We start from the raw sequence: 16,619 nt of genomic DNA on the forward strand, positions 1-16,619 counted from the left end.
TTTGAAATGCTCAAAATGGCCTGAAATGAAATTAGAAATTAATTTTGCGCATTTTAAAATTTCAAATACGCGTACTCGCGTAATTTTTTACATAGCTCTTTATCATGAAATACACTTTTGTTAAGTTTCATTGAAAAATGAATTTTCGTTCAGAATTTATGATCAACCATAAAATTTCATAAAATTGTGCGTAACTTACGCTGCGCGACTCTAGCATCATATAACAAAGTTTCCTGCACATCTACACTTCAAAGCCAATCTTTTTACCAAGTTATACAAAGCAATAAGGGATATGCTGCGCACAAAAATCGTGGAAAGAAAGAATAAAGATGAAAAAAAAAGATCCTGACAAAAAAAAAAGATGATAAACAGGATAGTTACAAGGAGTTATCCGTTACTAATCGGATAACTAAAAATCTAGAAACAAAAGGACTTATCCGCTTGTACTGTAGCAGATAGCTAATAAAGATGAAAAAAAAAAAACTACTGCAACTACTATGAAAGATAATTGATTGAGCAAACAAATATAAAAATCTGGGAGAAATTAAAGTATAAATAAGCAAGATGCGTTCTATTAAATGTGATGAGCTATGACGAAAGAGACAAAAATCCTATATTTTACATTCGTGTGGCCAACAACTGAGAGGTAAACAATTTACATGAATTCACATCAACAACTTATCCACTTCCATAATAAAAATTGGGGGTCACGGTTGATCCTGAGGAGCTATAATAGATTCAAACTAGAAAGCCACTCCGAGAGTGCATACCTCCGCCTACTGTAAAATTCTTTTACATTTAGTCTCCGGAAAAATTGTGTGTGTCTTAATGCTGTGTGTGATTTAGGCTAATTTCACTACAAGCATGTGTGTGCGAGTTTGGTGTAATGGTTATGTAACCAGCCTTTCAACTAACAATAGCTTCAGCTGACTAACAATAGCTTCAGCTGACTAACAATAGAACAGCAACGCGAAAAACAAACGAGTGAATTTGAAAAAAAATAGGTTTTTTAAACTACTCGCATCAAAAAAGTGTACATTAAATCTAATTATGTTTTAAAATTACAAACCACAAATTATAATTCTTGCCTCTTGAACAAAAATGAAGTAGTTCTCGAGAAAATGCAATTTCAGTTTACTTGTTACTTTAAGACTGCTCACCGGCTTTTGAAAATTCTGTCCTATCTTTTAACATTAGCAGGTCTGACAATAATTCTAAAAAGTGGTCCAGAATTAGGACCCTGGTCCAGATTGCCTCCAAAATTGAATGGAGTGGTCCTTGACCACATATCTATCTGTATTTTGATTTTGGGAAAGATCTTGTAATTATTATTAATTGATTACATACCTCCTTGGCGGAGGTAAAATATGCATGATTTTGACATTAACTATGTAACAATGTAACTTTCCAACTAAATTAAAACGCACGCAAATTGTCTAATTCAACATGTTTAAAGTTTAAATTATCTCAATCTTTTTTTAAATGACTAGGAAAGGCTAAAAAATCATAATTCAAGAAAAAAAAAACATGACTTTAATACTCTGTGCGCACCATACGCTTATGGGAATTTTTGATATGCGCAAAATGTCATGATTAGAAATTAATTTTGCACATTTTAAAATTTTTAATGTGCGTGTGCGCATAACATGTCGTTCTTAACCTAGAAAAATTTGCCCTTGATATGACTTAAATTTTCACAAAGTGTCAATAAAAAATAACGTTTGGTTTTTAATTTATGCATGGAAATTCATAAAATTGTGCGAAGTCACATTGCACTCTAACATCATTCAAAATAGGAGGCGCACAACTTCATGTAAATGTTCATATGTTAACAAAGTTATGAAATGTTTACAATCACAAATATACAAAGTTGCAGATAACCAAAAAAAAAGATCCTGACAATAACAAGGGGTTATCCTAAGTGTGGATAATCAAATATGTACAGTCATTGTTAGTCGCGTACAAACGCAACTCTACAGCTCGCTATGTCGGTCGGTTGGTCAGTCGTTTGGTAAAAACTAACTCAAATTTGAGCACGCGACTGCAGCCATGTATATGGCCTTGTTATTTTTTATATGTAGAGAAACATTCCACACTCAATAACATAGGTGGAACCAGCACTGCTGCTACATGGACGAAAATTAAGAAACCAGTTAAATATAAAAGGATTGACACCGGCATTAGATGTGGTGGTTAATAAAACTAAACTTAAAGAACTTGTAAGGGTTAAACAAGAGAAATATTTTGATAATCGTAACAGTGTAAAAATACCTGTTGTACATAAATTTATGTTAAAAACAAAACGAGCGTATCTATGGCACGCCTATAGTACCTTTAATAGGAGAATAATGAGTATTAAACAACAGCAGATAGTTATCATTTGTGTTTTTCTTACTTTTTTTTTCTTTTTAACATAAAATTGTTGACCGAAAACAAAGGTTATCACAGTCTGAATAAATATTAAATAATATACAGTATGTGTGAACAGTATCCAACAAACATCCCCCCATTGCATTAGTGTACATGGTCATAATTAACTTAGTAGTAGTAGTACAGTCCGAGTATATAGTACAATGATTAAATAAAGTATGAAAAAAAAAACAACCTTTTATTTACCAAACAATACATTTATATTCGCATACATTATTTTGTATATTTATGTACTAAAATAAATAATACCCCAAATACCGCACTTGGCAGATAACCCCTTGTTATTGTCACGATCTTTTATTTTTTTTCTATGTTATTAGTTATCCGCTTAGCTCCTTGTAATCGTCCTGTTTCATCATCTTTTTTTTTCTGTATTATGCTTCTTTCCTTCTGTCAATTTTGTGCGTTGCGTTTCTCTAAAACGTGTAAACAGAACATATCGTAACTTTGTCAACATATCGACATTTACGTGAACTTGTGCACCTCCTATTTTTGAATGACGTCAGAGAGAGCAACATGACTTACGCGCGATTTTATGAATTTCAGTGATTGATCATAGGATAAAAAATAAGTCATTTTTTATTGACACTTGGTGAAAGGTTAATTCTTATCAAGGGTAAACTTTTTGTGCGCTAAAAATGGCATGTTTTACAAGAGGTTTTGCGCGCACGCGCAAAATTATTTTCTAATCAACTTTCTACGCGATTCATGACATTTTGCGCATGTCAAACAATTTTGCGCGTACGATTCGCACAGAGAATGAAAATCATGTTTTTTTCTCTTGGATTGTGATTTTCCAGCCTTTCCTAGTCATTTTTAAAAAGATTGACATCATTTCAAATTAAAATGACGTCATACGAACACGTTGATTTAGACCATTTGCGCGCATTTTAGTTGAAAAAGTTACAAAATATTGTCAAAATTATGCCTATTTTGAATCTATTATAGCTCCTTGGAATCAATGGTTTAACTTAATATGTAAGCAGATATGTTGTAGATATGAATTCATGCCAAATCTTTACCTCTCGGTTGTTGTGACGTCATCGTATGGCCACACAAATGTAAAATATAGGATTTTTGTCTCTTTCGTTATTGCTCATCACATTTAATAGAGCGCATCTCGCTTATCCGTATTCCATTTCTCCCGAGATTTTAATACTGTCTATGTCAATCAACTATCTTTCGTGAGTTAAAAATATTTTAATTTTTATGACGTCATATTGTCTAAAAATGTTAATAACGTGGGTCACTTATTTTCATCTTTACAGTAAATTTCAATCTGTTATAGCTCGTCGGAATAAAAGTGATAATCATGATTAAAACGTTTTCTGGAAGCTATTGGATTGTAGATTCGAATTCATGTGAACATTTTGCCAATCAGATGTTGTGACATCATCATATGGCCAGTTGAATAAAAATTATTTTGATCTTTTGCGTCATAGTTCATCACATTTAATAGAGCGCGCATCTATATTTTACGTATTCAAATTTCTTCTACAGGTTAATATGTTGTTGCTGAGATAATTTCCTTCCGAAATTGCTATATTAGTGTTTCATTTTGATACGGTGGCACCATGTTAAAAATTGGAATAAATGGCGGGTCCCGTAATTTTGCCTATTCTACACTGTATATAATATGTATACAGATTATACTATTGTAAATAGTATATGACACAAAATATACAGCATTCAGCACTAACAACATATCATATTCTTCAGTTCAGGGCATAATGCCATAATCTTTTTCTGTGTGCAATATTCCAACGTATGACGTGCACGTGGCGTTTGTCGTGCGGATAACTAACTCGTCAAAGTGACGAGTTTCATGTCTAGTTCTTCTTTCTTTCCACGAATTTTGTTGGCAGCGTATCTCTAATTCTGGCCAACATAAGATTGTGTAACTTGACGTGTAGCTGTAGATGTGCAAGAAACTTTGTTATATGACTTTAGAGTCGCGCAGCGTAAGTTACGCGTGATTTTATGAATTTCGCGTATTTAACATAGATCGAAAACCATAAAACAATCTAAATTGAAACTTAGCAAAAGTGTACAGTCATTTATATTATGCGCTAACTTTCTGTGGAAAAAAATGGTCATGTTTCACAGAAAGTTACGCGTGCACGCACAAATTTCAAAATGCGAAAAATCTTTTTTTTACGCGCACGTAGCGTAAAATCATATTTTTTTTCATGTGATTTATGTTTTTCCAGCATTTTCTAGTAATTTTACCAACTTTTAAACAATTTCTACTTAAAATTACGTCATACGAGTACGTCAAATTGGACGCGTTTTTGATGAAAAAGTTTTTTAAAAATTCGTCAAAATTATGCCTTTTTTTTAAACAGTCATAGTTTCTAAACTACATGGTGAAGTTTATTGTTATTACATATTATGGAAGTAGATGAGTTGTAGATATGGAATCATGCATCAATATTGCTAACCAGACATTGTGACATCATCGTATGACCACTCGAATAAAAAATATAGGTCTTTATAATATATATAATATATTCGTCATAGCTCATCACATTTAATAGAGCGCATCTCCACTTATCCGTATTCCATTTCCCCCTATTTTTTTATATTGTCTAGGTCAATCAATTACCTTTCGCATGATTTACAATTTTAAAAATTGTGATGACGTCATAATGTTCAAAAGCATCAATAACTTTGGTCACTTATTTTCACCTATTCGGCACTGTATGTAGTACGTATACAGTATATAGTGTATATACTTAGACGTGACACAAAATAGAGAGCGCACTAACATTTTTTTCAATGGGATAATCGCTTTTCTGTGCGCAATATTCTAACGTATGACGTGAATGTGGCGTCTGCGCTGCGGATAACCTAACTCGTCCGTAGTGACGAGTTCAAATCTAGTTTATTTTATTTTTGCATTAGCAGTTCCAAAGATTTCCCCATGTATATAGGGAATAATTCATGTTAATGTTTATGTCTGAAAGTACAATGTTAGACTAACATGAAACATGTATCCATAGTGTCAAATTCTTAATCAATTTCATTTACACTCAATTTTTAATACTATACGTATGTAGGTGCGGCTACTTGGTTGGTGAGTGTTTTTCAGTTACCGCGCGAAAACTATTTCCAGGGTTTGCCGTCACATCATGAATATTCATGTGTGAATTCAGGCCCTCTATAGTTTCTGCCTTAACCTAATAGGAAAAAAAATAATGCATCCCGGTCAGCAAAAACACGTAGCACACGAAATATACAAGTAATTCGACCCCATAGCCCTCCTGCAGGCTTTTTGCGTAAAACAGGGAGTTGTTAATTGGATACAGCTCATTTTTTAGGATAATACTGTATAATAATAAATGTATAAAAGTGATATAGTAGGCCTATCGTATAGATTAGTTAAAACAAACAGCGTTATGTAAGACAATGAGTGTTATGTGCTACTTATTGATCATTTGCATTTATTGACAAGTATATGTCTATTGTTATTTAATATAATTATGCTAACTGTATGACTTTTTAAAATGAAGAAATAAAAAATACTCAAAAAAAAAAGGATCTCATCGCTGATATGATCGTTTTACATGCAGGTACTTTAGTAAAAATTAAGACGCTACTTTTGACCATGGAAAAACCATCGTACAGTTATGCATGTTTTTTAAAAAGGGGAATCCGCCAGACAACAGAAACACGTAGCAGCTGTGACGAAACAGCTGCCAGAAGCTCCAATTGGTTTCAGACATTGTGAGTCGCCTTTTAATCAACAGCACAATGATCATTTTACTGAAGAAATTCCTTTCAACCATTTTGGTGATAGAACAATCTAATTATCAAACTTAATAAATATCCTCATATTGGGTGTTTATTTAATTTGAAATTAAACAAGACAGTGAAGAGGCACGGAATAATACATATACAGGCGTACGACAAATACACACACGCACATCATCATTCATTTTTACGACATATTTGGTGATATGATGCAATTTTATAATGGATAATGATGGGATTGCCTTTCCGGGCTTATTAATCAAATGTTCATTGTAATACTAATTAGTAAACTGAATGTTTATTAATAAAAATTGTTTTACGTAGTTTGTTGCATATAAAATAAAAAACAAAGACGTAGACTACGGTCACTATAAAATTTCACATTCAAATAATTATGTACCTGTACTGTGCCGAATAATATTATTATCTTAAACTATGTTTACAAATTTTCATTTTGAAGGCACACATCTTTCTGCTAGACCTGTAAAATAAAAACAATTTAATTATTAATAATAAATATTCATCGACCAAAGTAAAAATAATTTAGATTTTATTGAGACCAAAATTAAACGCAACCGATTTTGAACGTGACCGACACTGAGTAAAATTTGGAGTAATGCGGAGTAATTACGGGGTTTCCACGATGGTGAGCTAGTGCATCGTTTAAGTGCACGCGACAGTGAAGTAATTACATTGGAAACATCCCAATTTGATGGCCGAAATGTCTCACTTTAGACCAAATTCATATTCATTTTTTTTGCTATTTATCAAGTTTTTAAAGGTGTTTAACAATCCAAATTTTATTGATATTGACAATGTTGATATAATATATAAATAAATTACTAAAAATAACGTAATTTTATATTCAATTTATTACTTCGAAAACTTTCTTTTATTCGTGCATTCACCAAGTGGCCAACAGAGGGCGTAACTTGTTTACATCATTTGCGTGACTAAAAAATGATAATTTTCGATAATGTTTTCACATTGTTTGCTTTATTGCATCTTTATCCTAGTAGTACTAACCCATAGTCTCTCTGAAAATAAAGTTTAGGGAAAAAAGCTTATTTTATGCTTATAAAATGCATATCAAAGCCGATACTCAACTCGTACGTATGACCTGCCAAATAAAACGCCAATAAAGGTACATACCACCACCGGCACACAGCAGAGCTACCACACAGGACAGGGTCTGGGCTGGGTGGGAATTAAATCAAATTATCTCCGCATAATGAATGATCGATTCAATGTTTGAATTGCAGAGAAGCTAGCCTATCATATCAAGACGAGTTTTCATGTTCTTGGGAAAAATCCCATCAAATGTTTACCAGACTACTAGGCATATAAAATCATTTCTAGCCTTCAGAAACTTTCATCAATGTAACCAAGTACACATTGTCTAAATGTAACATAGCGCATGCGCATCATCTTAGTTGTGAAGTCTTTGAAATTCTGAAATATGAATATTAAAACTGCGTACGAGTGAGTAGCCAATGGCATGCGGCTGAAACTAGTCAACTGGATAATCGTATGCACCAAGAATTCTTGGTGTCAAACCATGTGACTTGTACGTGTGTGCCCAGACAGAGTATCCAAAATCAAGTAGTATACGTATGAAACGCCATATGTGCCAAAATATTTATCTTTTTACTAATATTAAGACAAAACTCCGTCTGGAACCCAGACTATGTACAATCTTACACTTTTTGCATAACTAATTTCTACAGAACCACAAACAATAGCTAATAACGGTCTAACAATACAATGCCATAGAAATCGGTTGTGGCCGAAACTGTCGGTGAACAGACGATCGGGGCCACGGACGATCGGGGTCATCATAGAGACGATCAGGCCCATTTTTTATGTGCCCGATCGTCTTATACATTTTGCCCGATCGTCTTAGGCGTTGGGTCCGAACGCGTCCACAAAGTTGGGCCCGATAGTCTTAACATTGGGCCTGATAGCCAAGTATATCGTTTGTAAATCCGTTCTCCATTATAGTTTATAATTGAGTTCTCGGCAAAACAAATAAATATCGAAATGTACATAGGCCTAGTTTAGGCTATTACATTTGTATCACAAACTCGTGGAAAGAACACCCGTAATTTATTTTATGGTGACTAATTAGGCCTATAAATCCTTTGTTTTCGTGTACCTGATCTTCTCCTTTATTTTATAATGGGCCGATTGTCTAATTATATTCGATCGTCTTGGCGTTGAGCCCGAACGTCCACCTCGGTTTAATACCTTTAGTAGAGCCTCTTTCTTAACACATGGAACTCATTACCCTTTCACATTGTTTCAAGCCCAACACTTAACACTTTCAAGCAAAAATATGACACACACATAAACACTATGAGAGGAGGCAGCCTCTACGAGTAAATACTCTTTGCCTCCTTATTTCACTAAGGTAAGAAAAGTTGGGCCCGAACGTCCGCACGCGTTTTTGCCCCGCCGATCGTCTTTCTTTGGCCCCGATCGTCTGTCAATCAGGAGGACCCATTCTAGGCCCTTAGGCTAGTAGAAGTAGGCCTACTCGCTAGGTGCGCCTAGGCCTAACTGCTTTTTTTTTTAGATAGGCTGGGATATACTCACCGTACTTGTTGTATCATCCCCTAAACTCACTGACTGTTGTCACGGCGACGACACACAAAGTCACACACTACTTATCCTAGGCCTCCGCCGCCGTCAATTTGGGGTCATGCTAATAATAATAATCAAAGTGATTAGTAGGGAAGAATGCCGGTAATCAACGCATGAATGGATCAATTGAAAATCGCTCATGCATGCACATTTTGATAGCCTCATGATGTACACACAGTTTATTTGTTTATTTCGAGAGTGAGTGCACTTTTTGTGTTGATTTTAATGTCCGTTTTATTATTGCGGACGCAGGGGTGTTGCCCAGTTGCCCGGGCAACACCCTCAATTACATAGGCCTACTAAATGTTTTTTTCTGCCACAAAATTAAAATTTAGATCCCATTTCATCATATTATATATATATTTATTATTATTATATTATATATGAGGTGCCTGTGGCGCAAATACTCAGTATCTACGGCCCTCTGAGGACTCTTGGGCAACCCCTTAAAATAGTTCTGCGACCGCCCCTGTACTCACATCTTAATTCTATAACTTAATTCATATTTCTATTTTATCATTAAAATGTTTTAATCTGCTGATTATTAACAGACGTCACTTTCTAAAGCACACCCTAGATTAATATTCACACAGCACACAAGTCCAATATTAATAATATATTGCGCTTTTATAATACTATAATCATCCCATGCGATTTACTATTAAGGCAGACAAGACCGTGCGGAGCATAGGTTATTGCTAGACCACAGGCCTATTACAAAAGTAGCAAATAGGTAACAAATCTCCTAAACAAACAAAAAATTGCAAAATATTAAAAAAAGTAAATATAAAAAAACACACACAAACAAAGCGATTCCAAATGGTTTGATACATTGTATGTTGAACATGAAAGCAACTTAACAATTCGTGTTTTCGCAGCAATGTGTTTCTTTCGATTTATATCCACTTTTTTATTTTATCTATATGTATTAAATAATGAATACACCACGAAAAACACCCAAAATAATATAGTTTGGTATTTTATACTTTCGTTAGTGATTGCGCGCACCATCTAACTAATTCACAGCACAATTTTTGTTTAGCGTTTTTAGTCGCGTGGAAGCGACTCTATAGTTCACTATGTCGGTCGGTAGGTCTGTCGGTCTGTCGGTCTGTCTGTCGGTCTGTCTGTCGGTCTGTCGGTCTGTCTGTCGGTCTGTCGGTCCGGTATCACTGTGCATTGTAGCACGCGACTTAATGGCTGTTGGCCTTGTTTATTTTCGTAAAAGTCTGAACAGTAAAAAGTAAAGTCTAAAGTTTCATATCCAGTATTGCTATCATTTTTTAGCTTACAGACATTTTAAAGAGATAGTATATAACAAAATTAATGGCCATAAATAGTTCCGAATTGTATTCTTCATACAATTGTTTTGATAATTTGTCAAAGTACTTTTATCAGAGTGCGCTTTTATTATACATGCAAAGTATATAGGCCTAACCACATATTAGGCAGAAAAGACCGTGCAGAGCACGGGTTACTGCTAGTACATTTAAATTCGCATACATTATTTCGCATATTTATATATTTTAATAAATAATAATAGAAACCCATTTCTATGCTTTATAGAATCATAAATTATTCTTATATATTTCAAAAGCTCTGGCGTGATGTTCGATCTGCTGTTGTTCAATACTCATTGTTCTCCTATTAAAGGCACTATGGTGATAAGTGATGTACATGTTATGACTCTTGCAACGATTGAAAAGTTTAATTTGATTTTTATTAACTTGTTTCTGGAAAGAAAATATATTTAAGTTAAATCTACCACTAAAGCGTGTTAATAACATTTGCTTGATATCATTTTATATCATATAACCCTATCGGGCCCTACCGAGTGAATATTTAGCATGACCGTCGTCAAACAGTCAACATAAACATTCGCATGTATTACCACACTACGACTGGGTGGGGTTCATTTAATTACTGAATTCTGATTGGTAATAAAGTAAATGTACTGGAATCCTATTGGATGGTAAGTTGGTTGCCCATCCAATTGCAGTAATAAATAAAGTTGAGCCACCTGCGAATGTTATGTCCTACCATGCTAATGTAGAAGTAGGGAAATGTCATGCTTACTAGGCAGGCCTACTTTCTGTTTCATTTAATTAGTAAAATTATTACACAACATTGTTTGTTTGTTTATTTATTTTTTTTTATACTGGGTGACCTCTTCAGTCAAAGACTGGTCTCCCAGAGGGCCCAGTTGGTGATCAGTGGCTGTGATGTACTAATACACCGGGGTAACCCCCTACTCGTCTCGAAAGATGTACTAGGTTCTTTAAAGTGCACATGAGCTAGTTGTGTTCACTGGACCTACGGTTTATAGTCCTTATCCGAGAAGACTCGTTCTACCACCAGAACCATGGAGTGAGTGAGCCTCGAACCCCTGCCGATGTTATGGCTATGTAATTACGGTTCCACTGTCTTAACCACTCGGCCACTCACTCGAACATTAATGTACGATGTAGTTTAACACCGTTCTCAACTACAGTAGGCCTAATTTTGGTATACTTCAGTACAGTGATAAAGAATATACACAACAATATACAATTACACAACATCGATGTACGATGCAGTTTACCACATTCTCAACTATAGTCATTTTGGTATAATTGAGCACGGTGATAAAGAAAAGGATAAACTTAACAATTAGATGCAATTACACAACATTAGGCCTCTGTACGATCCACCAGTTTACCACTGTTGAGAATCCGCGAATAAGCAAGTGTTCTGACTCTGTCAATAGTGACCTATTTACAGAACTGCATGCTATGTATTTGATTTTTTGAAGAAAAATATAAATATTGCCAGCTTAAATTTAGTTACACTCCCAGAAAAATATGATGAATTGAAATTCTTACTTCAAAACAATAATCACCTTGATATTATTTGTCTTAATGAAACACGTTTAGACAACTCAATTACTAATGATGCAATTTCAATTCGTATGAATGTTTTTTGAAAAATAGGTCAAATGATGTTCTACGCAACGCAGTACTCAACTAAATTGAAGATTGCAAATGTAAAATGAGTTTGTTCCTATTGAACTTGCAGCATTTCCAGGGAAATATCATGAGGATGTTGATATTAAAAGTTGTCATGCATGCTATTGGACTTGCAAAATTTTCCCATAGAAATGTCATGAGGATGTTGATATTGTGCACATTAAAATAGTGGTCCATATGAAATATCATAAGGATGAGGATATTTTTCTGCAGATTAAAAGATAAAATACAGGATCGTGTGAATAAGTAAGTAAGTAATATTTATTGCTTTCCAAATACAGTACAAATATATAAAACAGTATAATGTAAATGAAATAAAAAGAGAAACATTAAATAAAAAAAAACAAGACAAGACAAGAAAAAAAGCATGGAAACAGGGGATGGCCCTTTAAGCCCAGAGGCTTGTTTCCAAAGGGGTCCCCCAATACATAAACAGACATATGAAGAAATAGGGTTTGAGGATGAAATGACACTGTTATGACCATTACCCATCCAAGACAGAATTTAGCACCTAAAAATATTCCTTAATTATGAAAAAAGCATTATCAAATAAACATTTAAAAATAAATATCAAATAATTTTAGTTGTATGTGATATTTTAGTGTGACAAAGAAATTACTGTTAATAAAATAATTTTTTATTTTGCAAAGATGTTTTAGATATTTATAGTACAAATTAATATTTTGTTTTATTTAACAGTACAATAAATTACACGTCTTGTTGTTACTATTGGTTTATATGGTATTGCAATAAAATGTATACATAAAAAAAAAAAAAATGGTGCAATTTCAATAAATCGGTATGATGTATTTAGGAATGATAGGAATAGAGACGGAGGTGGCGTAGCTATTTACGTTAATCAAAATGGTAACTTTACATATAATATTAAGAGAATTAGAAATGGTTATTCTAGAAATTATTCAACCAAATTGTAAACCTTTTCTTATAATGTCCTGGTATCGACCTCCTAGCTCACAAATGAACCTGAAAAGTTCTAGAGGATGTAGAATGTACTAATAAGGAAATCATGATTGTGACATAAATTGCGACTTACTATCTTCTAATCCATCTTGCTATACATTAAAACTAAAAGAGATAACTACTAATTTTCACCTGGAACAACTCATAAATGAACCCACAAGAATTACTGAAATTGGTTAAACCCTTATTGATCACATTTATCACATTTATGTATAGTACCACAAAATATATGTAAAGCAGGAATATTACACACTGGAATCAGTGACCATTGTGTTATTTATGCTTCTATTGGAAAAGAAAAGAAACAAAATAACTCTAATCATAAGTTTAAAATAAGTAGAAACTACAAACAATTTAATGAGAATGAATTTAAACTTGATGGCAAATGAAAATTGGGAAGATATAACACATTATGAAGACATCGATAATATACTTGAAAGCTTTGTAAAGAAATTTCTTAAAATTGCAAATAAACATGCACCTCACTTAAGAAAATAAGACTACGCCAAATAGAATCCCCATGGATTATATCTGATTTAGTTAATGAAATGAGAAATAGAGATTTACTTAAGAAAAGGGCAAACAAAACTAAATCTACAGAATTATGGACGAAATTTAAAGAGCAAAAAAATTTAATTCTATGATTAAAAAGTGTAAAAAAGGATTAACCTTCAGAACAAATAAAAACTAAAAATTCAAAAACAATATGGAAAAATCTAAGGAATATTGTACGGGACTAAACTTTTTTTACTATTGGACCAAAACTTGCAGAATCTATTCAAAGTGTAGTAGATAATAATAATTTGACTTCTCATCAAAACAATATTAACCTTTAATTTAAATCCAGTTAGTGAAGAATCTATACATGAACAACTTAATAAATTATCAACAAAGAAAGCAAATGGTGAAATACAGACGTTTTTTTGTTAAAAAAATAACTTTGACTTCCAGTCAAAGTTTTCGATCAAAATATATCTCATAATGTAATGCGCTTGCTTGGCTACTCTGTATGCATAATCACAAAACTTCCTCGTGTAAAAACACCTTCCCACACCGTGACGAGTTGTAAACAATCCTAATTAGCATCATGCATAATGCATACTCGTGGTTTGAAAACTTTGTTTACTTTCGTTCGTTCTTTAATATTACTTTGATATGGCCAATTTAAATTTAGAATATTTTGACCTTCATTTTTTGTGTTTCAAGGGACAATACATCTTTAAATGGCATAGTCTTGAAGATAAGCTTATTTTTAATGAAAATGTTATTATGTATAAAATAATGAATGCACTAACTTCAAATTATTTAAGAAATAGGTTTTTACAAAGACAGAACCTTTACCTACCTAAGCCAAATACAGAATATAAACAAGAAATATTTCTTACAAAAAAACGCTGCTCGCTTATTGACGTAACAGTTTTAAAGATATATTGTCCTCTGAAAAATATTTTTTATTTCAAATTTGTTTTTGAATGTGTCATTTTATTGTCACATAATATACCTGCAAAAATGTAATTTAAAGCAAAAAATACTTAAATTGTCTGCCAGACAATGGTTTTTGAGTTATAATTGAACATTTCTTTTTTTCTTTTTACATGTGAATAAATATTATTTTTTTTGTTACAGAATTGAATAACTTTGATATGAAATACAGACTCAATTTTTGTCACTTTAGTACAAACATGGAACTATAATTATAGTTCCATGGTACAAACAAAAACTTTCATGGACTGTTTTGATTTACAGTATTATATAATATCATGGGACTCATAAATACCAGAAATGCTTTGGGATTTGTCATTCAACCGTTAGACTCTTTTCCCAGACGTTGTTTGGGTCTAGCAGCTGGGACCTATAAATTATAGTGGAGTTTCCATTTTCGCAAAAATGTCAGTCTCTCAGTACTAAAACTGCTGCTTGCTTTGTATCGGATTACGTCATCTCTTGTGAAGTTTAACATTATCGTGGCGCTCAGCTACGGAAGCCCGTTCGGGCCACAAGTTAACTATGTTTTAAAAGCTGTTATCTGGCGGCTGCCACAGATAATTAAGTGGCGGCCGCCAGATAATTAAGTGGCGGCCGCCAGATAATTAAGTGGCGGCCGCCAGATAATTAAGTGGCGGCCGCCAGATAACAGCTTTTAAAATATAGTTAACTTGTGGCCCGAACGGGCTTCCGTACTCAGCTGTGGAATAAGCTAAATAATAGGATCAACTTTGTTGACATTTCTTAGTGTGTATCGTGATATTTTTTCTCTTGCATCTATGATTTTTACATTATTTTCAAACGGTATATAGTTACACAAGCAAGTTCCTTTGCCATTGTTTGCTTTCGATTGTTTTCACTGCCATTTGCATTTCCTTTCATCCATTTCACACTCAATTCTTCCAGATTCTGTATCTGTATATAACAGGCTGTGTATAGACATCGTGTACAGTAAAAGGGAAAACCTTGTGTTTTCGATTATTTTTCAACAAAATATTAAAAAAAGTAAAAATATAAATATGTATGTTCTGATTATTTTGACACCAATATCAAAACTCTGTGATTTGCAGTTACGTAGATATATAAACGCCATGTCATATGTTAAAGGTCATGTTTCAACAAATGTTCAAAAAGTGTAAATATAAACATATAGGGCCTATATTTTGAATAATTTTACACCAAATACAGCTGTTTACGACAAGCGGTTACTGATTTTCAAAAATTGGCGGCCATCTTTTTTAACGTCAAATTTGGAACCTTTGCGGTAGTCCGATTTGAGTAAACATTTGATATATATGTTTTTTGAGACCATATTTTATTGTAATACATCAGAAAAACATTTTCTTGCAATTTTTGGGGGGTTATGCCCTATATTTTCATATTTGGATCCGACTACCCGCTGCATTTCGTCCTACGTTTTTTTAAACTCGAAGTGCCCCTTTTAAACTAGAGATCATCAGTGAAAGTAATGTAAATAAGTATGCGTAATAGAATTAGTCCTAGACATCTTTTGGTAGCTAATGTTCATATTTCTGAAATAAGTCGACCAAAACACAAATAGTCTTATAGTTAAGTAATGCTTAAACCAAACTTTCATAAAATAGTTAGTTTTACACCCTTTTTGTGTCGTTAACCATTAGTTATATTCATTTCATCTTCAAACGATCAATCTATTGTTATTCTGATTTTTTTTCTGTTATTTTCTTAAACTTTCTAACGTGATCAAAACAATTTAATAAGTATTAAAGTTTATCCTATTCTTATATCTGTGCTTTTTATACCCAAATGTTGAAAACAGTGTTAAATGGCATCGTACATCAATGTTATTTGTTGTATATTGTTAAGTTTATTCTATTCTGTATCACTGTGTTCAGGTATACCAAAATGAATATAGTCGAGAACAGTGTTAAACTGAATTGTCCTATGCTTTACTGTACTCTGATTTGCTGATATATTCTGCTTAAATTAGGATTTTCTTTTCTATAAAAATTTAAGTACCCACAATGCACGTTATACAGAAGTCATAGTCTTGTTCATTACAGACACAATACTTTTTATCTTATTGTTTTTATTTAATTATCAGTAAGATGGCTTAAACTGTAAAAACAACTCACCGGCGCAGATCCTGGGGACTGCCCCCCCCCCCCCCCATATTTTGTTGGCGGTGGGAGGGGGGATTGTCTCCCTCCCTTTTCAACAGCAAAATCATTAAATTCTTGTTTGTCATGAAATAGAAAGTAAAATTTCTATGACACGCATGACGTATCAGAGTATGTAATTTCAGAATACAGTACAGTACAATATAACCAGTGGCGCATCAGC

General features: G+C 33.3%; 1 protein-coding gene across 1 annotated transcript in view; it reads right to left on the reverse strand.

Annotated features, from left to right (window-relative positions):
- The window catches only part of LOC144858645 (uncharacterized), a 43,844-nt gene extending 34,968 nt beyond the window's left edge, over positions 1–8,876 (reverse strand). The window contains exon 1 of the mRNA XM_078714741.1: positions 8,779–8,876. The gene's annotated coding sequence lies outside the window, so the exon portion shown is untranslated. The remainder of the gene's footprint in view (positions 1–8,778) is intronic.
- Between the last annotated feature and the right edge of the window lie 7,743 nt (positions 8,877–16,619).

This window comes from Antedon bifida, chromosome 2 (assembly GCF_963402885.1).
Source record: "Antedon bifida chromosome 2, ecAntBifi1.1, whole genome shotgun sequence".
Classification (NCBI taxonomy): domain Eukaryota; kingdom Metazoa; phylum Echinodermata; class Crinoidea; order Comatulida; family Antedonidae; genus Antedon; species Antedon bifida.